At 43.1% G+C, this 26,648-nt stretch overlaps 1 protein-coding gene across 2 annotated transcripts in view; it reads left to right on the top strand.

The window, feature by feature from the left end:
• Rab30 (RAB30, member RAS oncogene family) overlaps window positions 1-26,648 on the top strand; it is a 92,066-nt gene that overhangs the window by 22,580 nt on the left and 42,838 nt on the right. The window contains exon 1 of one of the 2 annotated variants that reach the window (XM_028873467.2): window positions 20,731-21,100. The exons of the other annotated variant lie outside the window; for it this stretch is intronic. The gene's annotated coding sequence lies outside the window, so the exon portion shown is untranslated. Of the gene's footprint in view, window positions 1-20,730; window positions 21,101-26,648 lie in introns of those variants that run through there. 2 annotated transcript variants of the gene reach the window in all.

The following is a 26,648-nucleotide window of genomic DNA, read 5'->3' as shown; positions in this document are numbered from 1 at the left end:
GGGAAGCCTCAAGTCAGGGCTGTCATAACTTCATGCACATTTCTAGGATGAAGGGGATGAGGAAAAGAGCAATTTGCTATGGCGTGTGAGCTTAAAGCTAGTAGCTCCTAGAAACAGGAAAAAAGGTCTTTGTATGTTGTCTTCAGTTTGTTGGAAATGTCACTCTGTTCTGAGAAAATATTTAGGTGTTCCTAGACATTTGGGGATTGCCATATATATATTTATATATATTAGATATATTAGATAGATAGGTATAGGTATAGATAGATATATATTTAGTTTTTCGAGACAGGGTTTTTCTGTGTAGTTTTGGCTGTTCTGGAACTCACTCTGTAGACCAGGCTGGCCTCAAACTCACGGAGATCTACCTGCTTCTGCCTCCCAAGTGCTGGGATTAAAGGCATGCGCCACCACCACCCAGCTGTTTTTTATTTCTATCTCCTTGGTGTTTCAGTGGCTACTATTTATTCTTCCTGATTGTTAGAACTCTTGAAGTTGTAAGTGAAAGAAGCCTAACTCTCACATGAGCAAAGAAGGACCCTTTAGGAAAGACATTGAGGTATTTATTACATAACTGTCTTAGGAATCATCTGAGACCAGGAAATATTAGAGCAGTTAATGCTGAACATCCCCCAAATTTAGTGATTTGTGTTAACCAGGTAAACCTAGTTGTTCTGTTCTGATTAGGCTGCCCTTAAAGTTCCAGGAGGCCAGGTTCCTTCTTTCTTGTATCCAAATTCTGAGGTTTTTTTCCCTCTGAATGCCAAGTTGGGGAAGATCCCCTACGGAAAGTTTTAATGAGCAATGGGGTGGGAGAGTTACCATTCTTGTGTTCTCATTACACCAACTATAATCAGTGTGTGGTTCCAGTGAACAGTAAAGAATGCTAAAACACATGCTTTGTTTGCCTATGAAGGAAAAAAATGAGTTGCTTGGGCACCTAAACTACACCGGGCTCTCCAAATTGTCAAGATTCTGCCCCTTGCCTTTCTTTCTCTCTTGTGTGGCAGGAGTTGTGGCCACTGATTTCGTCTCTTTATTTCTAGACTTGCAGAAAATTGAGTGCAATTTTATGTTTTCAATTCCTTTAAATCTCACTGTAGTTATGAGAAAAGGACCAACCTATACACTGATTGTGTCCTAGTAGAATATCTGAAAGAGTGATGATTGGTCTAGTTTGGATCATGTGACCCATCAATTGGCCAATAGAAAGACAAAGTGATCAATGTAATACGTGGGAGCCCCGTTTGCTCTTAGAGAGGAGGGAATCGTTGTGAGAAAAGGTCAAGTAAGCTAACCACAAATGAGGTCCAGCTTCTCCCATTATTTGTACTCTTGTGAAAAAGTAAGTTCAATGTTATAGTCACCTTTCCAACAGCCCTTATCAAAGCCACACCAAGTAATTTTACTTCACTGAGTCTGGGGATACCATGATTTCCAACATGGTTTTTTGAGATGGGGTTGGGGTTGTCCCAGAAGTCACTATGCAGACCGAAGACCAGACTGGCCTTGAACTCAGAGAGCTCTGCCTGCCTCTGGCTATGGCAACACCGTAGCCTGGGACTAAGCATCTACTATTGGACTTTAGAGCGGCAGCATCTAAAGCATATCCTTAACTTATCTCCTCTCTCCCATTTTCACCCGACTACTCTGAGGCATCAGCTATGTGCCAGGCTGTCTGTTGGACATTCAGGGCTCACAAAGGAATCAGATGGGGGTCCTTATCCCCCAGGGACAGTCACGAGGTAGTAAAATTGCATGTGGGGAGACCATTCTGTAAAGAAATGAGCCTGTGAAGGTTATAGTTCCTACTATTTGTCTTCAGAGTACCTGGGCCTCCAAAGCAGGGAAGGGCCAGTATGAATGGAAGAACGAGAATGGTTACGCTATGTTTACTGTTAACGTGATTGTGCCTTATAAAGAAGATGGGGAAGCCTCCTTTGAATGTTAAGATGGAATGATTTCTACAGATACCTGACTAACAATCACTAGGTAGGTTGCAATGTTCTCCAAAGCCCGTTTGAATTCCCCAAACTTTCTATTGACCTCCATGTCCAAGAGTCACACATGCCTCCTTTCTTTGTACAAACATCAATGAATCTTTTATAGAGATAGAGTGAGGAAATAATCAGGTTTGTCTTATTGTGGAGGCAGGTTGCTTTTGAAAAAAAGAACATTAATTTTATTAACAGGATTTTGTGGGTCTGGAGAGATGGCTCAGTTGGTTAAGTGTTTGTCAAACAGACATGAGGCCCCAAATTCATCTCCCCAGTACCCATGTAAGAAGCCAGGCTTGGCTGTGTGCAAGTTTTCTGAGTACTGGGGAGGCAGAAGCAAGAGGATCCCTGGGCTTTCTGGCCTGCCAGTGTAGCTTATAGTGTGGTCCACGTTCAGTGAGAGACCCTCACCTAGTTAGGGTTTCTATTGCTGTGATAAAACACCATGACCAAAAGCAAGGTGGGGAAGAAAGGGTTTGTTTGGCTTATATTTCCACATTCTAGTCCATCACTGAAGGAAGTTGGGATGGAACTCAAACAGGGCAGGAACCTAGAGGCAGGAGCTGATGCAGAGGCCATGGAGGAGTGCTGTTTATTGTCTTGTTCCCTCTGCCTTGCTCAGCCTGCTGCTTTCTTTCTTTCTTTTTATTTTAATTAATTAATTTATTTATTTGTTGTGATGGGATTTTCTCTGTGTAGCCCTGACTGCCTTGGAACTCACTCTGTAGACCAGGCTGGCCTTGAACTCAGAGATCCTGCCTCTGCCTCCCGCAAGCATTGGGATTAAAGGTGTGAGCTCCCACTGCCCAGCTTAACCTGCTCCTTGCAGAACCCAGGACCTCCAGTTCAGGGATAGCACCACCCACAATGGACTGGGTCCTCCTGTATCAATCACTAATTAAGAAAATCCTGTACAGGCTTGCCTTATGGATCTTATGGAAGCATTTTCATTCTTGACGTTCCCTTCTCTCAGATGACATTAGCTTGTGTCAAGTTGACATAAAACTACCGAACATAAACTGTCTCAAACAATAAGATGGGGAAACAATTGAGGAAACACACAACAGCAACCCCTGGCACACATGTGCACAAACATATACATATAGTCATATACACACATGCATGAACCTAACACACACATACAAGATTCTTTTTAACTGTGACTTTTTTTTCTGGCCCCAATGAGTTCTGCAGATCACATGCTCCAGCAGGCATAAGGGAAGGGCAGCCCAGAAGGGCCATGTGCAGAACTCGTGCACGCTGTGTCCCAGCCGCAGGGAATGCACTTTGGAGAACATGTGGGTGACGTGATTTGAAATGAGATCAGGAATCAACGATAACTCCTCCCAAAGCCAGAGCTCCAGGGCTCAGAGTGTGGGATCCTCAGCCCTCAAGCAAGGACGTCAGATGGGGTGGGACCCATTTTACACAAACCACAAAAGAAATCAAAAGACTTTGGGAGATAAATATGTTTGGTGGAGGGTCAGAAAGAGGTCCGCAGAGAGGGCCAATGTCCGATCTTTGTGTTCTGGCTATTAGAACATGCTTACCTAATGAGTCAGAAACAAAAAGTAAGTTTCAACTATTTTCTCTTCTGGCTTATGAGGAGACTGGACAGGATCACTGCGATAGCCGGGATTTTTGTTTTCAAACTTTTCAGGCCAGCATGTCCAGAGTAGGATACTTGACAGTTGTGGTGGCTAGGGGAGAAAGGGCAGGGTTAAGGCTTGTGAATCTGCCTTGTCTTTGGGCACAGGGGCCCTTGAGGGAGAAAGGATTTCTCTGGTCCTCTGGGAGAGGAGCTCCACGAGGAGTTCCTTTTTTAAGAATACTTTAAATTTTGTGTGTGAATGTGTGTGCACTACATGTATGCCTGGTGCTTACAGAAACCAGAAGAAGACCTTGGATCCCCTGGAACGGGAGTTACAGATGGGTGGGAGCCACCATGTGGGCACTGAGAATCGAACCCCTGGTCCTCTGGAAGAGCAGCCAGTGCTCTGAACAGCCTCTTCAGCCACACAAAAAGCTTCTTTAGAGGACAGGAGAAATGCAGGGGTTGGGAGTGGTGGTGGTGGGGGTTGGGGGGCGCACAGGTTGGTTCTAGACTAACTCTGTGATTACTAAATAGCACTTTGACTGTGGTTAAAGCTTAATGTACTTGCAGAAAGAGGAGCTTGATTGAGGGGTAGGGGGAAAGCACCTCTAACCCTCTTCAGAATGTTGAAATTTACAAATAGAGGAGGAGAAAGAGAATAAGCTGTTTTTTGAAATCAGCAAAAATTTATGCTGTGTGGTGATTTATCAGTGTGCAGAGGAGGCACATTAAAAGAGTAATTGCTGGCTGTTTATTATGGAAAACTGCATGTAGCTTGAGTCAGGGCAGGGAGCTTTATTTCCTCTTTTACCTTGCTCACACTTCCATTAGTGTTAATAGGATCATATATCCTAGGCTTTCCTTGGCTCGCTGCCCTGACATAAATGGTTGAATTCCTTGTTTTGGCGTTGTATATTCTTAACGACAACAGGGAGGAATGGAAACAGAATGTTGTGTCTACGTTATTTTATGTGCTTTGTTGTAGATAGGATTTATTCACTGTGGCCCATGATTATTAAGATGATCTGTGTGCCTGTAAGCTTTGTTATTTGCCTAAAGCGGGTTGTTCCTGGAGGCTTGCATGTATTTCTTTATTTGTTGGAACAAGGTGAATCTTGATCCTGGTTGTTCGAGCTCTGGGTCCTCACTGTTGTCTGTGTTATCCGTGAAGTCAATAGCTCTGTGGGTTTGTTCTTCTCACGTGGCATATCCGCAGCCTTTATCAGGAATCTTTTGGTTCACATTGACCCCACTGACTGTCTTGGAGGGGCCGTTAATTCTTGGGGTTGTTGCCTCCGAGACTATTTAGCCAATTAAACAAATAGCAGCTGAACTTCTGTTGTGTCTCCAGGATCATTCTGACTCGGCAAGCTCTGTGTGGAAGGTCAGAACGGGATTGTGATTTAAGGAAACATGGTGGAATTAGCATGCTAATATGTCAGGGTTTTAAGGGAACTTAGATGACTGAATCCAGGGCTTAGCTAGCTTTTTCTGTAAAAGGCCAGAAAGTAAATATAATGGGCATTAGCGGACACATATGGCATCCAATATTATGGTGTCTTTATAATTTTTTTGCGAATGAAAATGGTCATTTCAAGCTAGTCGTGGAGGCTTCGACTCATGGCCTACAAACTGTAGTTTGAGCTCCGATTGAATAGATTTCTCTCTATATTTTACCAATGATTGAGAAGAATATCTCTGCCTCCTCCTTTCCCAAGGTCACAGAGTTCGTTCCTAACAGAGTGGGATTGTGGACTTATCTAAAGGAGCCTGTGCTGAGGTACTTTGCAAATATATCCAGAGAGAATGTGATTCTTAGTTGGTAAATTGTTGTATGTCTACCCCATCCTTATCTAGGTACTCTGTTTTTGGGTCGAGGATGCAGAATTAAGCATCACAGCATCTCGGCTGTGGGTCAGTGGTTGGCATGTGGGGAAGGAGACAAAGTGGACAGTGGCATGTAGACATGGGTAGTGAGTGTTGAAGCACCTGCGGGAGCTCCTGCCTGAATCCAGTCATTTACCTTCCTCCCACACTTAAGTTTGAGAAGTCACTCCTCAACCCGGGGCAATGGGACAGATGCTCAGCTTCCCCGGCAGCTGCTGCTTTCTCCCTTTGAGAACACGTCTCATCTATGCATGTGGAGGTAATGCGGTTCAAGGAAGTGCAGTGAAAAAGATTCAGGCAGCCACTGGGGAACAATGGGGTGCCAGTTGCTCTTTACTACCCGTTTACCTGAGCAGTGACATTGAGACATTTGCAACCATGCACGTGAGACTGGGCAGTCTTCTAATATTTGTAGACATGGACGGCATTTTAGGATCACTAAGCTATCACCTCTCTTGTGACACACAAAGAGCACCGAGGCCTAGGGATGCTGTGTGTCTCGTTTTTGTAGAACTCCAGGATCAGAATCATATATAATTAATAACAAGAGTCAAGATTTATCTAATATTCACTGTAGCTTGCAGAGTAATATATACATTATCTATTTAAATTACAACAGTAACTCAATGTGATTGGTATGATTTTTCCATTCCTGTATTGTAGCTGAGAAAGTTAAATCTGAAGAGAAGTAAAAATTGCCAAAGATAATACACTTGGTTAGTTGAAAAGTTAGGATTCAGGCCCAGGCCCAAGTGCTGCCTGTGCTTACAAACATTCACTCCAGATTGACTAAGTACTTGCGTGGACTCTGCTTCTGCTTCTGTATTAGTTTGTACTACCCTGTGGGCAGGGGCCATGTCTCCTGCATCTGTGCTTTCTCATTCTGGCCTTCACATGTACAGCTTACTTAACAGCTATGTGTAGATCAGTGAGCCAACAAGTTTGTGTTTCTTTCAATGATTGACACTCCTGGTGACAAGGAAATAGGAACTCAGTGGGTGAGCCAGACCCGTGTCCAAGTCTTCTGGTGTCTATTCTTTTCATAAAGCAGACAGGTTAGCACATAGACATGGGCCTGGAAGGCTGATGGCTCTGCCGTTGTCTTTACCACGTTCCTGATATTTATTTACGTGTTTATTTTGATAAGATCTCATTCTATAGACTAGATTGGCCTCAAACTTGCAGGCTTCCTGCTTCGGCCACTGGAGTGTTAGGATGACAGGTCTGCACTGCTGTGCTGCATGCTCTCTGGGCACTTAGAAAAGTTCATGTGCACAGTAGAACTCTATTGAGCATCAAAAGTTCCCTGAAGGCGTGACAGCCTGGCTGGTGCCTCTGAACCTGATGGAGTTTGTGTGGGCAGCTGGGAGGTTCTCTCTGCATGTGGTGGAGGATTTACCTTTTGCACAGTCATTTGAAAGCTGTGGTTTCAACTGTATTCTGAGGCATCCTGGGGTTCATGGGCCAGAGAACTAAGGAATTCTGCAAGAAAAATCAGACATGGATTTTTCCCCAGGCCAAATAACACCTAAAACAAATAACTTTGCAGCATAATTTCTTTAGTTCTGACAGATAGGTGCAACCCACTTACAAAAGGCACAGGATCCTGCAGTGCCTTTCTTTTTTCTTCCGCTTCTTATGTAATTTGAATGCTTTCCTCACCTGACAATGGTAATAGTTACAATATTTTTATTAGTTCTTTGAGAATTTCTTACAATGTGTTTTGTTCATATTCATCCCCCAGCTCTTCCTAGATCCATATCCACTTCCCCATCCACTCAACTTTCTGTATCCTTAAAAAAATTCAACAAGACTGATTTGTGTTACCCAAATATTCTTGGCTATGTGGCCTTCTGCTGGAACATGGTTGACTCTCCAGTGGCTCCACTCTTAGAGAAAACGGGCTGTCTTTCTTAGTCAGCACTGTGAGGAGACATCATGCCCATGGCAACTCGTGAAAGAAAGCATTTAACAGGGGCTTCCTTGCATTCAGAGGTTTAGCCCATTATCATCGTGGTGAGAAGACATGGTGCTGGAGCAGCATCTGAGAGTTCTACATCCAGATCAGCAGGCAGCAGAAAGAGAGAGACATGGGGCCTGGCTTGAGCTTTTGAAACCTCGAAGTCCCCCTTAGTGACACACTTCCTCCAACAAAGCCACACCCAGTCCAACAAGGCCACACCTCCTAATCCCTGTCAGTTAGCTCTATTCCCTAATGATAAAGCATTCAAATGTATGCGTCTGTAGGGGCCGTTCCTAGTCAATCCACCACCCCTTTTCTCTGCCAACAACTAAAACTTGTCCCCTTGGCTGGAGATGGGACTTCATGCCCAACTCCCCTCTCCATTGCTAGGATTTGGTCTGGCTTGGGCTTGCACTGGTTTTGTGCATGCTGTTTATAGGTGCAGGTACCCTGTAGGGTCCAGAAAACACTTATTGCTTATAGTCATCCACCTCTTCTGGCTCTTGCAATCTTTCTGCTCCCCCTTCCAAAATGATCCCTGAGCCTTGGAAGAAGTGGGTGCAGTATATGTTCCATTAAGAACTGAGCACTCTCAGCCTTGATGTGGGGCAGGGGTTGGGGAGGGGGGAGGCTTAAGCCTGTCTCAACTTGATGTGCCATACCTTGTTGACTCCCCATGGGAGGCCTTACCTTCTCTGAGGAGTCTGTGGGGGTGGGGGTGGGGGATGGGAGAAGGTGTGGAGTGGGGGGAAGTGGGAGGAGGGGAGAGAAGGGGAACTGTGGTTGGTATGTAAAATGAAAAAAAAAACCTTTTAAATAAAATAATATTAAAAAATGAATTGAGTATTCTGCAGTGTTTTATTTTATTTTGTTATTTTATTTTGTGCCTTGTTCAGTTTCGGGTCCATGTATTAATCTCCATCTAACTCAAAGACTTTTCAAAATAGATTACAGTGCCGGGCGGTGGTGGCGCACGCCTTTAATCCCAGCACTCGGGAGGCAGAGCCAGGCGGATCTCTGTGAGTTCGAGGCCAGCCTGCGCTACCAAGTGAGCTCCAGGAAAGGCGCAAAGCTACGCAGAGAAACCCTGTCTCAAAAAACAAAAACAAAAAACAAAAAAAACAAAAATAGATTACAGATATTATTCTAAAAATCATCACCTATGTAGTTTACTGGTTTTTATGTAAAGAATGACAGACTTTGTTTGCTGTTCATTGCAAGCAGAGGTTCTCTATATGGCATAATAAAGCCAGGGTCCTTCACAGCTCTGTATCCTTTTAATTTAGGCTCCTGGGTTTGTTCACACAAGCTAATATATAGTATTAATAATTATTTCATATCACTTAGAGGATAATCCAAATTAAATAAAGGAAGCTTTATTATACTGTTTGTGGGGAAAACAGATTTATATCCCATTGGTAAGAAGACTTCAGGGACTTTAAGGGCAGAGGTGGAATGTGAGATACTCTGCTCATTTGTAGGTTGAGATATCCCTCAAAATGGAGAAATGTGTGAACATAGAAAATAGCTTGATGACCTGCCCTTGTTCTTGCCAAAGCTTTGTTTTCTTTTTATATCTCATCCAACCCAACATGAATTTGTTTCTGATTATATCAGTAAGAAAAACTACCTTATTGATTGTTTCCTATTAACTCCTACCTTTAAACATTCCTTAATTATTAACTAATCTTTCGTGTAACTGTCAGTTGGGGCTGTGGAGTTGGCTCAACAGTTAAGAGCACTTGTTGCTCTTGCAGAGGACCCAGGTTCAATTCTTAGTATCAGGGGATCTGATGCCCTCTTCTGACCTCCTTGAGCACCAGGGATGCATGAGTTGCACGTAAATACATACATGGCAAAACACTCATTTGCACAAAACAATAAAAACTATTATCTACCTATCCATCAGCTTTCCCTAACCGTAACTGTTCCCCTCTCTCTTCAGAAGCAATCGTAGTTTTCACTAATAAAGAAAGGGGCTAGGGCTGGTTAGAAAGGATAATGGTCTGTTCCTGCTGGTGTTTCCTGCTTTTGGAAGTGAAGATTCAGTATCACCATGGAGATAGCTGTGCACTTTTTTTCTGTTTGACTTTGTGTGTGTGCATGCCTATGTATGTGGAGGCCAGAGTGGGGCATTGGGTGCCCTGGGCTATCATTCACTGCATTATTTCTTTGAAACAGGGTCTCTTACTGAACCTGGAGCTAAGCAGATGGACAGCAAGTTTTGGTGATCCTCCTGTTTCTGGCCCCACAGTACAGGGTTAGAGGTACTTGTGGCTACGCCTGGTTTTCTACATGGTGCTGGACATTTGATTTTAGGTCTTCTTGCTTGAGCAGCAAGTGCACTTACCAGTTGAGCCATATGCCCAGTCCTCTGCTTAACTTCTTATTAAAAAAACAAGACAAACAAAACCCCAAAACAAATTAGTATATGGAAGTTGAAATCCTCTTCACTTAGATATTAGTAATTTTTTTTTTTTTTTTTTGGTTTTGGTTTTTCAAGACAGGGTTTCTCTGTGTAGTTTTGGTGCCTGTCCTGGATCTCGCTCTGTAGACCAGGCTGGCCTTGAACTCACAGAGATCCACCTGTCTCTGCCTCCCAAGTGCTGGGATTAAAGGCGTGTGACACCACCGCCGGTGATATTAGTAATTTTTAACATTTTTGCTATGTTTGCTTTGTCATCTTTCCATCTATTTCCCCCTCATGTAACATGAATTCCTAAATGTTCTTAATAAAAAACCCAGAGGCAGATATTGGGGTAAATGCTGAAAGATCAGAGAGACAAAAGGAACAAGCCAAAGCCACCACCTCTTACCTCTAGGACTCCTCAGCCTGAAAAAGCCTCAGCCAATAGGCCTCTAGCTGAAAGAGCTTCCTCAGCCGAGAAGGCTTCAGCTGAAAAAGCCTCTAGTTTCCGTCTCCTCATGCCTTATATACCTTTCTCTGCCCAGCCATCACTTCCTGGGATTAAAGGTGTGTGTGTGCTTCCCAGTACTGGGATTAAAGGTGTGTGCCACCACTGCCTGGCTCTGTTTTCTCTTTTAGACTGAGCCAATATCATGTAGTCCAGGGTGGCTTTGAACTCACAGAGATCCAAATGGATCTCTGCCTCCTGAGTGCTAGGATTAAAGGTGTGTGTGTCATCACTGCCTGACCTCTATGTTTAATCTACTGACTTTTTCTGCTCTCTGATCTTCAGGCAAATTTTATTAGGGTATACAATATATCACACATTTCCCCTTTTTTTTATCTAAAATAATAAAAGAAGCTTATAACTAATATAAGAAAAGCTATATACAATAAGTACAATAAGTTTATACAACATGAACAGTCAAGAATTACATTAACAATGTCCAGTCGATAAATATTTGACAAATTCAGAGAAAATACTCCATTATCTATCCTATTTTGGTAAGTCCAAAATGTTGTACCTAATTCACAGTTTATCTTGTATTACAAACCCCAAACTATTATTTTTTGATGTCTTTCAAACTTATACACTTTATACCTCTTTAGTGAGTTTCTTTTCTGAATTTGTTAACAAGGAAAACTATAACTATAACTATCTAATTTTCAACTCCCTCAAAGACCCGAGAAGGAAATGATATTACCTAAGTAAGCAGGAAGTGCAAACAAGCGACTTCCAAAAAATGTGAGAAATGACTGAAACAGCTGGCTGCCTAGATAGTTACCCAAGGTTCCTCTGCAACATTGGGGCATTCATCTTTGGCCTACAGGCCTAGTTTATCCGACAGATTCATCTGTGAAGCAAGATTTTCTAAAAGGCCTTCCCACCTTGTCTGGGCAAAGTTTAGCAGTCCTTCGTGTCCTGCTTGTCCATTTGGACAGCATACTGTCAGCATTTGAGGTAAGGGCACTTTCTTGTCCAGTGTCTAACTTTTACCACAAAGAATGTAAATTCTATATGGAGTTTCTTTGATAGATGTCATCTTCTCTGAAGTAGATTGGTACTGCCAGGAGCAGACATGTCTCATAGTCATAAAAAAAAAAAAAGAGTCTATATTATTAAAAAATCTTAAATGCCATATTCTGTAGATCTCTGAAGTATTTGAAGATGACCTCTTTATCTAAGATATATCTTTATTTGACCTTGAAAACATACCTAACCTGACTACAAGTTTGATTGTAATAGGTGACTAACTACTAACCTGCATTTCTTTATATCCTAATTAGTTGATAATAATAACTTTCAAGGGTGAGAAATTTGCATTACATTGTTAAATGAACTGTATAGGTATAATACCTTGAATAAGATTAGAAGTGTATGTATAGTATTTTCTAACAAAATGAATCTCAACTTTGCACCAATATACAAAATTTGTATACAACATATAAAAATCCAATACAATGTAAATATTTAAAACTAGTAGTTGTTTTTTTAAAAAATATTTATTTATTTATTATGTACACAGAAGAGGGTGCCAGATCTCATTACAGATGGTTGTGAGCCACCATGTGGGTGCTGGGAATTGAACTCAGGACTTCTGGAAGAGCAGTCAGTGCTCTTAACCTCTGAGCCATCTCTCCAGCCTCTAGTAGTTGCTTTTTAAAAGTAGATTCAATCATCTACCTTTTTAATCTTATATGTATATTCCTGTTTTTTCTTTTCAGAGTAGATTAAATAATCTACCCTTTTATCCTATTATGTCTGTATCTTTTTTTCAGAGTAGATTCAATAATCTATTTTTATTTTATTATGTCCATTTCCTCCCTTTTTTTTTTCTTTTTAGAATTTTTCTTAACTCACAGAGATCCAGATGGATCTCTGCCTCCCAAGTGCTAGAATTAAAGGTGTGTGCCACCACCGTGGGGCCTCTTTGTTTAATCTAGTGGCTTATTCTGTTCCCTGTCTTCAGACAAATTTTATTAGGGTACACAATATACCACCACACCCCCCTTGGTTTTTTGAGACAGATCTTGTGAAGTGCAGGCTGGCTTTGAGCTCACTATAAAGTAGAGGATGACTCTGAACTCCTGGTCCCAAGAACCAGGATTACAGGAGTGTACTACTGTCCCACTGTGTCTCTGCATTGCCTTTCTTTATAAATGCATATTAATACTGGGGGCATCACTCTTATTTTCTTTTTCCTTCCACATATCTACAAAACTGTTATTATAGTCTAGAAATGTAAAAGATTCCACATTGTTTTGTTATACCATCTGCATTTAACTCTTGCCTGCAGTCACCTAGGTATTACTATGTAACAAATTATAGAAACATTTGGGTGAAACAACTTCAATTTATAATCTCATAGTTCAGAGGGTAAGTTGGCTGGCTCTTCTAAAGTAAAGGAGGAGGATCTCTTGATAGGCTGGGGTCCCTCATGGGTCTGCAGTCAATTGTTGGATCCTATAGGGTTAGATTGTTTTCAGTTGGCCTCAATTTTGATGGCTGGTGTGTAGCTAGGATTGTACTAAATTTAGTTGTTATGTATCTTTAATGTCTTTAAACCTACAAGTATCTAAAAGGTTTGTTTTGGTATGTGGGTTTTTTTAATTTTCAACCCTGCTTTCTCACAGTCAGAATATGCCTAATAATTTCTTTATGGTTATAGGCAAATTAAACACTTTGGGCAAGTGTTCTGAATAGCTGTTCTTGCCATTGCATGACAAGACAAAGCATATGATAGTAATTTGTCTAGATTATTGGTGATGCTAAGTGTCATTTGGCTGAAGTGGGAGTCTGCCAGGTTTTGCAATCCTGGGGTACCATGTCCTGCATTTACATATTGTACTGGTTAATTTTATGTCAACTTGACACAGGGTAGAGTCATCTAAGAGGAGAGAACCCCATTTGAGACAATGCCTCCCTAAGCTCGAGCTGGTAGGCAAGCCTACAGGGCATTTTATTAATTAGTAATTTATGGAGGAGATCCTAGCCTATTGTTTGGCTCTTTTGGGGGGCTTGCCACCCAGCTCCCTAATCACCCACAGAGGTGTAGTTGGAAGTTTTCCTGTGTCCCACCTGGTCTGCAGCTGCTCAGACCCAAGTGAACACACAGAGGCTTATATTAATTAAAATTGCTTGGCCATTAGCTCAGGCTTACTAATGACAAGCTCTTACACTTAAACTCAGCCAATTTCTGTTAATCTATATGTCACCACATGTCCCGTGGCTTTACCTGTGTGTCATTACATGCTGCTCCCTGGACAGCAAGCTGGCATCTCCTGACTCAGCCTTCCTCTTCCCAGAATTCTCCTTGTCTGCTTATCTCACCTATACTTACTGCCTAGCTACTGGCCAATCAGTGTTTTATTAAACCAGTGTACAAAAGCATTATCCCACAGCACAGAGGCTTATTCTTAATTATGAATGTCCGGCCTTAGCTTGGCTTAGTTTCTTGCGATCTTTCCTTAACTTAAATTATCACATCTACCTTTTGTCTCTAGGCCTTTCCTGTTCTCTTATTTTTATAAATCTTATGCTTACTCTGTGGCTTGCTGTGTAGCTGGGTGGCTGGCCCCTGGAGTCCTCCTTCTCTGGTTCCTAGATCTCTTCTCCCAGTTTTCTCCTTCTATATATTCTCTTGGCCTGCATGCCTGCCCCCCATTTCTTCTGCCTTGCTGGTGGCCATTCAGTTCTTTATTAGACCAACAGGTGTCTTAGAGAGGCACAGTAACACAGCTTCACAGAGATCAACAAATGCAACATAAACAAAAGTAACACACCTTAAAATAATTTTCTCCAACACCAGCCCATTGTGGGTGGGGCTGCCCTTGGGCCGGTGGTTCTGGGTTCTATAAGAAAGCAGACTGAGGAAGCTGTGGGGAGCAAGTCAGTAAGCAGCACTTGTCTATGGCCTCTGCATCAGCTCCTGCCTCTAGGTTCCTGCCCTGCTTGAGTTCCTACCCTCATTGCTTTTGATGATTAATGGTTATATAGAAGTGTGATTGAAATAAACCCTTTCCTCCCCAAGTTGCTTTTGGTCATGATGTTTCATCACAGTAATAGTAATCCTAAGACAGATGTGTTTGAACATATCTGGTTAATGTTCTTCCAGTTATATGAACATAAATTTGTTGCATACATTTGTATCTAGTATGTCCAACTGAGTTCAATGGTGACATAAAAGAATGTAGCCTGACTGAAGGAATATATAGTTTTTCTTGAGTTATTTATTTAAGAGATGGTCTTGTGTACACAATTTGACCTCCAACTTGTGGTGTAGCTGAGGATTACCAGGAACTTTAGATCCTCCGGTCTCAACCTGCCCAGTGCTAGGATTACAGTGTGTACCACCACACCAAGTTTAAATAATGCTGGAGATTGAACCCAGGGCTTCTTGCAAGTTAGACAAACACTTTACCAACTTATCTATATCTCCAGTCCTTGAATTATTCTTTCAAATCCTGAAAAAGATAGCAGATGAGTGATGCGTCTTTATTAACATTTTTAATAGGTTTTTTTTTACATGTATTGATTTCATGTGTGTGTGAATGTATGCGCACACATGTATTACACAACTTATGGGTGTTGGATCTCTTCCTTTCATCACGAGGGTTCTGGAATCAAATTCAGGTTGTCAGTTTGTGGCAAGCACCTTTGCCTGCTAAACCATCTTGCAAACCTATTAAAACTTGTTGTTGAATGGCAGGAGAGATGGCCCAGCTGCTAAGACCACTTGTTGCCCTTCTGGAGGACACTGGCCAGAGTTTGATTGCCAGCACCCAGATGGTGTGGTTCATAAACAACCATCTATACCTCCAGCTTCAAGGGATCTGACACCCTCTTCTGGCCTCCAGAGGCACTCACATACATGTGACATATTCTCTCTCTCTCTCTCTCTCTCTCTCTCTCTCTCTCTCACACACACACACACACACACACACACACAGAAAGAGAGAGAGAGAAAGAAAGAGAGAGAGAGAGAGAGAGAGAGAATCTTTGAGTCTCAAGACTGAAGAATATCTTGGTGGTAGAAAATCCCCAGCACACACAAAAACCTTATTAAAAAAAAAAAACTTTTTTGAAATGTAATATACATGGGGGTATGTGTGTGTCATGGTGTACATGTTGACAACTTTCAGGAGACTGTTCTGGGGATGAAACCAAGGTTACCAGGCTTGTGCAGCATGTGCGTTTAAGTAAACACTCCTTAAGCCATTTCACTGGGCGATGAATTCTCTTTAATGCTAGTATCTTGATACTCCGCCTGACAGGAATTCAATGTGTTTGTTTGGAATCTTTTATTCAATTATTCACCCATGTGTTCAAGAAATATTAACTAAATGTTTAGCCAGTAAATTGAGATATTGAATTCAGTAGTTGGTTGTTTATCTACAATCATCTACATATGGCTTTTTGTTATTTTTTTTCAGACTCTGTCGACATTTTAAAATTTGTTTTTTCATAATTTGCAAATCGCTAGTTATATGGCCTCTTAGCTCATTATTTGTAAAACAGGGTTATTTTTTAAAAAAAAAGATTTATTATGTATACAGTGTTTTGCCTGCATGTTTGCCTGCACACCAGAAGAGGACACCGGAAGGCATTATAGATGGTTGTGAGCCACCATGTGGTTGCTGGGAATTGAACTCAGGACCTCTGGAAGAACAGGCATTGCTTAACCTCTGAGCCATCTCTCCAGCCCAGTTTTGTTATTTTTAAAACAGGGATAACAATAGTGGATATACTCTTTGGTGACTGAAAGAATTTAGTTACAACAATTCACACAGCACACGTCGACATGAGCACAGGGTCTGTACCATTTTTACTAGAAGTGTCAGAACCAAGCTGTGGTTCAGCATCCAAACTGTCTTCTCTCCACTGCTTATTTGTTTAGGGTTTTCATCTGTAGCTCAGGCTGGCTTTGTACTCATGCTTCTTGCCTCCAACCTCCCAAGTGCAGGGATTACAGGTGTGAGCTACACCTATGCCCAGCTATTCTCTATATTTCAAAGAGAACAATGGAGATAGAAATGATTCTTAATAACTAGCCAGAGGACATAGAGCTATTACATTGGAGCTATGGGGCTATCTAATTTCCTAACTGTGCCTCTACCTATAACAGAGAACTTTTCAGGATCCTTAATGACATGTAGAAGTGAACCAGAGTTCCTTTTGTAATGATGGAAACCAGCTAATAGCCTCACATGTCTTCTGAGAAGCAAGATGTAGCAAGGAACTGTTGCGGGAAACTCCAGGCATAAAAGCTAGAGTAGGGGTTGGGGATTTAGCTCAGTGGTAGAGCGCTTGCTTAGCAAGTGCAAGGCCCTGGGTTCGGTCCTCAGCTCCAGAAAAAAAAGGCGGGGGGGAGCTAGAGTAATGTTATCTTAAAACTACAGAAATCTGTTGCTGGAGTTATCTCCAGTCCTGCCCAGGCCTGCAGCCCCTCAGACCCAAATAAATACACAGACACTTATATTATTTAAACTGTTTGGTCTAACCCAAGCATATTGCTTAAAAAAAAAAAAAAAGGTTGAGAGATTTTTCTGCCCCTTATCAGAGAAATCAAGAGGTTAGGATTGATTTGACCTCAGTTCTTAACTCCTTCCCTTTAATCATCCAAGTAAGGGTCATCTAGTTGATTCTATTTTTAAATCTCTCTCTCTCTCTCTCTCTCTCTCTCTCTCTCTCTCTCTCTCTCTCTCTGTGTGTGTGTGTGTGTGTGTGTGTGTGTGTGTGTGTGTGTATGTGTTCATGTGTATGCTGGCCCATGAGCTTCTTGGCATTCTCCTATCTCTCCTATCTCCACCTCCCATCCCACCATAGGAACACTGGGATTATAGTTGTCTGGCTTTCCATGGGTTCTGGGAATCTGAACTAAGGTTTTCCTATTTGTGTGGCAAATATGTTATCCACTGAGCTATCTCTGTACCTCTGGTTGGTTTGTTTGTTTATTGAGACAGGATCTCACCTTGTAGCCTTGGCCTGGCCTGGAACTCTCTATGTAGACCAGACTGGCTTTGAACTCATAGAGATCTGCCTGCCTCAGCCTCTAGAGTACTGGGATTGAAGGCATGCAATACCATGCTCAGCAGCTCACCTGTATTTGTCCAGGGACAAGGAAGTTACTAATAATTCACCTAGTTGTTCAAGCTAGAGACCTATGAGTTTGTATCCTTCATTGTTTTCATACAATGCACCAGCAAGTTTTTTCAGTCCCACCTATCTGCAAATATAAAATTCATCTCTACTACCCTCACCCTGGCCCAAACCTCCTAATCCTTTCTCCCCTGTTCCAACTCTTGCCTCTTTTATATAGTCTCTCCTTCACACAGCAGCCAGAATTACTATTTTTTGTTTTATTTTTTCTCATTTTAATATTCTTTTAAAGTAAAACTTTTAGTTTTTTCATTACATTTATTTATTTTTTGTGTGTCTATATGTGTATGTATGTTTGTGTGTGCACCATTGCAGATGGGTATGGAGATCAAATCTGTGCTCTCTGGGGATGGAACTCAGGTTGTCAGGCTTAGTGGTGAGTGCCTTCCTTAACCTGCTGAGCCAATTCCCCTGCCCTAATATTCTTTTAATTTATTTTTAAAGTCAGCATACACAATAATGATTTTATAATGATGTGATCATCAGGGTGCCCCCCCCCTTCCCGGATTCTAGGGATCAAATTCAGCAAAGCCAGTGCTTTGCTGACTGAATGCCTTAGCTCAGTATCAACTCTTTAAAGCATGAATCACATCATGCCATTTCCCCTTTAAACTTGTTTTTTATTTCCCATTTCCCTTAGAACACAATAATTATTTGTCAAGGTTAACAAGGGCCTGCCTCCTCTGAACCATCTACCTTCTCTGTGCTAAGCCTCTTCCCATTCCCCAGCAGTCCCCAGTCTGGTCCTGCAGTTAGTGCTTGCATTTCCTGTTTCTTCTGCTCCCAGCTTCCTAAATTAAGTGGCTGACTCCTCATCTTCCATATCTCAGCTGGAATCCTCCTGCCTCAGAGAGGCTTGCCTTGATTCTCATTTGATTGCCAGAATGGAAGGGTGTGGAAGTCATATTCAAAACGCATTTGAAGCTGGGTGTGGTAGTGCATGTCAGTAATCCCAGCATGCAGGAAACTGGGGCAAGAGGATCCTGAGTTCAAGGCCAGCTCGAATCATGTAACAAGGACTGAGTGTGGTGAGGGCATTCCTATAATCCCAACTCTTAGGTGTAGAGACAGGATAATCATGAGTTCAAGGCTAGTCTTGGTTGCGCAACAAGTTGTAAGCCAAGACCCTGTTGCCAAAACAAAACAAACAAACAAAAATAAAGCAAAACAAAACAACCCCCCCCAAAAGCTCCTCAAACCAAAAACCAACCAACCAAACAAACAAACAAACAAAAAAACTGAGAAAAACAACAACAACAAAAACCCAATCAAATAAACAAACTAAAAAAAAAAAAACAGGTTTGAGCTTGAGCTTTAACCCTTCCTGTGTGACTTTAGGCAAATGATATTACCTCTCTGGCTTCAGTTGCCGCCTTTGTTGAGTAGCAATCCCATCTGCCTCACAGAATGTTCTCAAGGCTAAGTCACCAGCTGCCTGGCTAATGTGTGCTCAGTCTACCTCAAAGCCATCATGAAACCTCACTGTGCATGAAAGAGTTCTTTCAAGTGCCGGTCTGCTTCATGGAACTGTGTGTGGTGTGCCTGTGTGTGCATGGCCCACAAGCGAGTATGTCATACTCCGGTGTTATACCCCCTCCTCCAGAGACATTTACCTGGCTTGAAAGACAGCTCTAACTCAGTGTATGAGCTGTTGGACTGGGTAATGACCACCCAGAAATGTCAAGTCCAGAGCTTTGGCTGGAGCACAGAACACAGACCTCGAGATCTATGTGAGCAAACCGGACAACACGTAGCTCCTTTCTTGTCAAGATGGATTGGGATGCTCTGTCTAGACAGTCTTTTCTCTTGGGGAATCACAGTTGCTCTAGGTAGAGGCATATGGTCTCCTGTTAAGAATACAAAATGAACCTGTGTGTAGCTGGGTGGAGGCTGCTGTAAGGTTATGTGGGTCGGTGGAGCAGTGTGCAGGAAGGAACTGTCTCTCACAAGTGGGGGTGTCTGGCTAATGGTGGCAGCCTCCTCTTCCACACACGCACTCAGCAGAGGCCATGTGCTTGAGAAGGTAGAGGTTTAGTGATCAGCCTTCCCAGGGCCACTGGCTCTATGATTCTGCTGAAGGGTACCAGGGAGGACCGAAGGTAAGTGTAGAATGTGGATTTGCTATTGGGAAGGAGCAATCTCCGTGAGACTTGCTTGCTTGGCATGATGGCTTAGGCTCGTTTCCTTCTGTAGGCTGCTAGAGTATTTAAGGTGGAAATTAGATAGCCTAGGGTTAAAATCCTGGTACCAATTAACACCAAAGCTGTAGTTTCTTCATAGGAAAATGGAGATAGAAGGGACTCCTATCTTATCTAATTGTTCTGAGGATCACATGATAGAATGCTGGGGAAAAGCGCTTAGCTTGGGTGCCACGCACATGGGCAGTGTGCAGCTAGTGAACATTCCCCACCTCCTTCTTTTTGTTGAATTTGATTCTTCCCAGTGCTGAGGATCAAATCCATGGCTTCCATGCACTACAGTTTTGTTTTGAGATAGGGGCTCACCCAGTAACTCTGTCAGGTCTGGAATTCAGTATGAAGTCCAGACTGGCTTCAGGCTCACAGCGGTCTTCTTACTTCAGCCTTCCAATGTTGGCATTTACAGGTGTGAGCCAGCATGCCAAGCTTTAGTTTGTATTCCACCCCCCCCACCCCCCACCCCCACCCCGCCCCCTCTCCTCATGTTATGTAGGCTGGCCTCAAATTCACCTTGAACTACTGATGTAGTTCCTGCCTGTACCCAAGCGATAGGATTACAGGCATGTGCCACCTGTATGCCTGGGTTATGTGCCTTTAAGGATCCTCCCCAGGATTTCATGCATCCCAGGCAAGCGGTTTATGAAGCAAGCTGCATAGCAAGGCCTGTAGTTTGGATCTGTGATGGGCTTTACTCATCCTGAACTTCAGTCTCGGTCCCCGCCCTGAAGAAGTTACCCAGCCTCCTGAATTGGCCTTTTCCCCCATCACACACAATTTAAATCCCCCCTCCTAGAGAACACGAACTTGAGGTCAGCACTACTGATGCCCGTAAGTGCTCCAGATGCATGTTTCTTTCCCTCTGGTTTCCAAGTTTGTGAAATCTGGTCCCTTCCCTTTAAGCTCGTTAAGATTCTCTACTAGCTTTGTATGCAGCTGTGGGCAGGCAGGCGGCTTTGGCAGAAGGGAAGAGGAGCCTTTAAAAACAAAAAAACCGACTGTTTCATAATCTGTTGGCACCCCGATCTGCTGCAGCCACACCCTGTGCTTCTCAGGGTCCTGGGTCCTGTTGCAGTCAGCATGTGCCTTGCTCTAACCTAAATAACCCCAGAAAGCAGCTGCTGGGAAAAGCAGTACTGAATGCAGGATGGATTTTTTTTTTTCTCTGCACTCCGGGAGGAAGCTGGCTCAGGGATTCTTAGCTGCAGAGGGAGGGGCATTGGGGCTTGGACTGCAGTCCTGCCTTGCAGCCAGGGGTTTTCTGGTTTTCATTAAAATTCTTGGGCTGTCTTTCGAGGTTGCTCCATTGGATATGACCGTGCTGTAGCTGTGTGTGCTGTTCTCTCAGCTTCACACCCATCACATACCAGTGGCCCCAAGAGGAAAGAAAATCGAAGGTGGGAAACAGCCTGGCAGAGGGGTTTTGCTCAGGGGTCTTTGTTGTGGAGTGTGTGTGTGTGTGTGAACCCCAAACTGTAGAGCTTGAGTTTGTTGAGATCCAATTACACACAAGAAGGCAGACGTGAGGATGGGTGGGTTACAGCCAGCTCTTAAGGGCAAATGGAGGTCCCATTGCCGGCATCAGCTTGACCTGATCATTCTTTGGCAGTGCTGATACCTTTGTGTGCCCAGTGGGGTCTGGGCCAGGGTTGGGGCCAGTTCTCAGAGGGTGACAGGCTTTTTAATGTGTTAGTTTCTGGTTGCCGAGAGAAGCTCACCGGAGAGTAAAACCTGCACCGCGGGAGCTGGGTGACTTGTGATTCTGCAGCTAACTTGCTCTGTGACCTTGTACCAGTTACAGTCCCAGCCTGGACTTTGTCGTGTGCTTCTCAGGATTAAAGGAAACAAATTATGTAAAGCTCTCCGCCAATCCTATATCTCAACCAACGGTAAATGTTCTTATAAATTGGGCTAGATTTGACCTGTCACTCGAGCTCACCGAGCTGTGTCCCTGTTCTGTCATCTGAAGCGTTTCTTCGGCCTTCCTCCCAGCTTTATGCCATTTACGAATCTGAGGCAAACGAATTCCCCGGGGGCAAGCTGGAAGTCTTCTTACTGGAAAAATATATCAAGCCGTATTATTGGGTTTCCTGGGGAGAAGCTTAGGATGTCAGATATTTCATTGCTAGGTAATTTAGTAGAAGGAAAGATTTTTCTCTAATCATTCTTGATGGATAGATGGCGAGAAAGCCATCTTAGTTGATTTTGGGAATAAATATACCCCGATGATACCCCCAAAAGAGCATCCCTGGGGTGCTCATCTGCCTTCTCATAAACTCCATTTCCAGTCTTTCTTGTAACTCTGTCTGAGAAGCTCCTGTTCTAGCTGTAGGAGAATGCTCACAGACAAGCCATGTTAACCTGAGACATAACACAAACTAAGGAGTGCTTTAAGCTCTAAGATCAAAATGATGTCTTCATCATTCCGTTAATTGAAATGAAATTGTTGATTCCCTGGAAACAGTTATTGCCCCCCTCCCCAAAAAAAAACAAAACAAAACAGTGATTCTCCTGACTTTTGCGTTCACCATTCCCTTACTTTTCTTTGTGGTTTAACCAGTCATGCTTGTATTTCTTACTTAAATCCACGCTGTTTTATTTTGTAAAAACAGAAGCAAGCACAAACCTAATGGAGGTAAACCCTGGGCCAGTCTGGCTTTTATCTCCCTAAGGGTTAGGAAAGGTTCTAAGGAGGAAGTAAGTGTGAAACATTGAGAGCAAGTGTGAGGGATATAAGATCATCCACTGCTGGGGTATCAGAGGGTTATCATGTGGTCACGGAGTGGATGGCTCTGTCTTTTCTATATGTGACTCCCTGGCCTTCCTCCAGCTCTTAGGAAATAGGTCAGAGTCAGACTCCTGTAAGTTGAAGTGAGTACCTATCCCTGACCCAAGCAGGCACCAAAGAGGAGGTGTGCAGCTCTCCCTCAGCAGATCAGGAAACAACCCGGGCAGTTTTCCCTGTGCAGTCTTTGTGAGGTTAAGGAAACTATGCAGAAATGCCTAGGGACTGCCCTGACCTAACAATTGACTCCTAAAGCCAGCCAAGTGCCAGGGCTTAGATTTACTGGAAACAAGGGGAAAGATGGCAGGTTAAATGATACTCTGAGCAAGCGAACACATGAATTCAGAATGTAGGACATTCTATCAGATGTCTTGTAGGACATTCTATTGTAGAGCATTCTATTGGACAACTGTCTTGGCTTCTGAAACAAGTTAATGACATTTTAAAAAAAAGCAGTGACTTAAGAATTATAACCAGAGCTGAACCCAGTAATTCACATCTGTGGCTCCAGGTACTTGGGAGGCTGAGGCAGAAAGATTGCTTGAGCTGAGGAATTCAATGATAGCCTAGCAAGGCCCCATCTAAAAGAAAAAAATATAACTAGCAGAAGTATGTGAATCTTGCTTTAGTTTGGGATAGACTATGTATTCACTTGCTGGGACTGCCATAACGAAATACCACAGGCTTGGATGACTTAAACATAAACTTTTCCCTCAGCTCTGAAAGTAGGGAGACCAAGGCGAAGGCACTTGTAGGTTAGTTTCCTTGGAAGCCTTTCTTGTTGTCCTTTCCTGCAAATGCCTCTGTTTCTATGTCCTAGTCACCTCTTCTGGATGGATACCAATCAGATCGGGGCCACTTTAACTTTATTACTTCTTTAAATACCTTGACCCCGCTGGATAAGGCACAAGCCGGGGTGGTGGTGGTGCCTTTAACTTCAACACTTGGGCAGGCAGGTCTCTGTGAGTTCTAGGCCAGCCTAGTCTACAGAGTTCCAGGATAGCCAGGGGTGTTACACAGAGAAACTGTGTCTTGAAAAACAAACAAATAAACCCAAAACCGTGACCCCAATTATAGTTACATTCTGAGGGTTTGGGAGTTGGTTAGTGCTCCTGTGTGAATTTTGGGGCCTAGGACACAGTTTAGCTCATAACATGTATAAAGGTATTTTTTTTTCTTCCTTTTTTTCTGGAGCTGAGGACTGAACCAAGGGCCTTGCGCTTGCTAGGCAAGTACTCTACCACTGAGCTAAATCCCCAACCTATAAAGGTATTTTTTTTTTAAATTGGGAAAATTTTATCAAGGATTGTTAGGTGACAAATATAAGTTACTATTATGTTTAGGAGTGATAATAGTATTTTGAGGGAGAAGTGATATAAAAATGGACTTTGAGATACATAAAGATTGGGTACTGTGAGGTGGAATAAACAAAAATAAATGTGGTGCATTAAGTCAGTATGCCAAATTCTTGACAGTTATTGAATCTGGATCATGGGAATAGGAAGGACCTCCTTTTGCGTTTGAAATTTAATAATCACACATATAAAACAGAACTATGACAAGAAAGGATTTACTGGTGGTGGAGTGGTTGGTAATGACCGTTTTGTTTGTTTGTTTGTTTGTTGTTTTTTTTTCAAGACAGGGTTTCTCCATGTAGTTTTGGTGCCTATCCTGGATCTCACTCTGTAGACCAGGCTGGCCTCCAACTCACAGAGGCCTGCCTCTGCCTCCTGAGTGCTGGGACTAAAGGCATGCGCCACCACCCCGGCGGTAATGACCATCTTTAACATGCCTGTACCATGGCTTTCCCATCTGGTTGGCTTCTGTGTGTGGTAGTCAGACTGGTGACCTCCGTCGCTGAAACCTGTCCATCACTTGGTGAAGGACCTCCTTGGGAGCAACTTTGAAGAAAGTGAATGGAAAGTGAATGTCTGTGGGCTTGAAGGTGCTTTTCCTGTGCTCTCAGACTTGGTCTGTCTGTGTTTTGCCTAATGAAGCACTTACTCCTCTAGATGCTGAGCTGACATACACAACAAAGGTAACTTAAGGTGGAAAGGATTTATTGTGGCTTCGGATCTGAGGTTACAATTTCTCATTACTGGGACGGCATGGTGCCCCAGGTGTCTGACCACTGTGTCAGCGGTCAGACAGCAAAGAGAAATGAATTCTGGGGTCCAGACAGCTTTCTTTGTTTTCAGTCTGGAGTCACAGCTCAGTAGATGGTGTTGCCCACATTCAGGGTGGATCCTCCATCTTCAGTTAAACCTTTCTGGAAGTACCCTTATAGACGTCCCAGAGGTGTGTTTCCATGGTGATTCTAAACCCAGCCACGTTGACAGTGAAGATGAGCCATCACACCTAGATATTACAGTGCGTGTTGGAAGTCATTTTTCTTTGCCTTTTAAAGGTATTGCTTCATCTTCTTGCTGCTGTGGAGAAAGAAGTCTGAAGGTTCTGATTTCTCATTCTTTGTATAGAGCCTATTTGCTTTTTCCCTGGATGACAACTTAGGAAAGGAATCTTTTCTTTGTCTGACATTTTCTGAAATTTCACAAAATCATTACGGCGGTTGGTGAGCTGAATCATTTCAACATGGCAATCCGAATCCTTTACCTCTTTGACTTTTTATTGAATAACATTGTTATTCTTGATATTCATGATATTTCTTTCATTTCCCCTTCTCCCTTTCCTTTTTTAAAAAATATTTATTTATTATGTATACAATATTCTGCCTGTATGTGTGCCTGCACGACAGAAGAGGGAACCAGATCTCATTACAGATGGTTGTGAGCCACCATGTGGTTGCTGGGAATTGAACTCAGGACCTCTGGAAGAGCAGCCAGCACTCTTAACCTCTGAGCCATCTCTCCAGCTGCCCCCTCTCCCTTTCTTGAGAGTTTATTTTATTCAACTACAGGCCCATTATACCAGTCTACCAGAGCGTTCATAATGTCGCTCCTCTATCTTCCACATCTTTATCTTTTGACTTTTGCTTTGTGGATTTTCTCATGTTTATCTTTTCATACTTTTATTGAGTTTTTAAAAATTCTGCTATTATGTTGTCAGTTTCTAAGAACTTTTTTTTTCCCCCTCACAGCTTTTTCTCTTAAACTGTCCTGTTTTTGTTTCATGGACATAGAGTTTTTACATTTTTTAATGTGTATGAGTGTTTTGTCTGCTTGTATGTATGTGCACCTGTGGGTGGCTGGTGCCCACAGAGGCCAGACGAGGGCATTGGATCCCTCAGAACAAAAATTACAAATGCTTGTGAGCCACTGTAGGGGTGCTGGGAACCAAACCCAGGGCCTGTGCTAGAGCAGCAAGTACTCTTAGCTTCGAAGCCATCTCTCCAGCCGTCTCTAAGCCATTTTATTCCGTTATATTAATGAGGACATTAGTGGTATTTTCCCCTGCTTTCCATGTAGTTAGTATATATGTATGCATGTGTGTATGTATGTATGTATGTATGTATGTATGTATGTATCTATCTATCTATCTATCTATCTATCTATCTTTTTTTCAGGTTACTTTTCTCAAGATGTCACTCTGGATGTGATTCCTTAGCTGTGTTGTTCCAGGTTAAGAGTATGTGTGTTGTGGTGGTGGTGGGTAGAGTGTGTGTGTGGGAACGGGAGTGTGTGGTGGCGGGGGCAGGAGTTGTATGTGTGTGGGGAGAGTATGTGTGGTGGTGGTGTGGGGAGTGGGTATAGGGGGGAGTGTGTGGGTGGGGAAGTGGATGTGGTGGTGGGGGAGTGTGTGTGTGGTGGGGAGTGTGTGTGTGGTGGTAGAGTGTGTGTGTGTGGTGGTGCGGAATGTATGTGTAGTGGGGGAGTGTGTGTGTGTGTGGTGGGGGAGTGTGTGTGTGGGGGGGGAGTGTGTGTGTGGTGGGGGAGTGTGTGTGTGTGTAGTGGGGGAGTGTGTGTGTGTGTGTAGTGGGGGAGTGTGTGTGTGTGTAGTGGGGGAGTGTGTGTGTAGTGGGGGAGTGTGTGTGTGTGTAGTGGGGGAGTGTGTGTGTGTGTGTAGTGGGGGAGTGTGTGTGTGTGTAGTGGGGGAGTGTGTGTGTGTGTAGTGGGGGAGTGTGTGTGTGTGTGGTGGGGGAGTGTGTGTGTAGTGGGGGAGTGTGTGTGTGGTGGGGGAGTGTGTGTGTGTGTGTGTAGTGG

This window comes from Peromyscus leucopus, chromosome 1 (assembly GCF_004664715.2).
Source record: "Peromyscus leucopus breed LL Stock chromosome 1, UCI_PerLeu_2.1, whole genome shotgun sequence".
Lineage (NCBI taxonomy): Eukaryota > Metazoa > Chordata > Mammalia > Rodentia > Cricetidae > Peromyscus > Peromyscus leucopus.
Note: the sequence above shows the minus strand (reverse complement) of the source record. Positions and strands in the feature narration are given on the sequence as shown.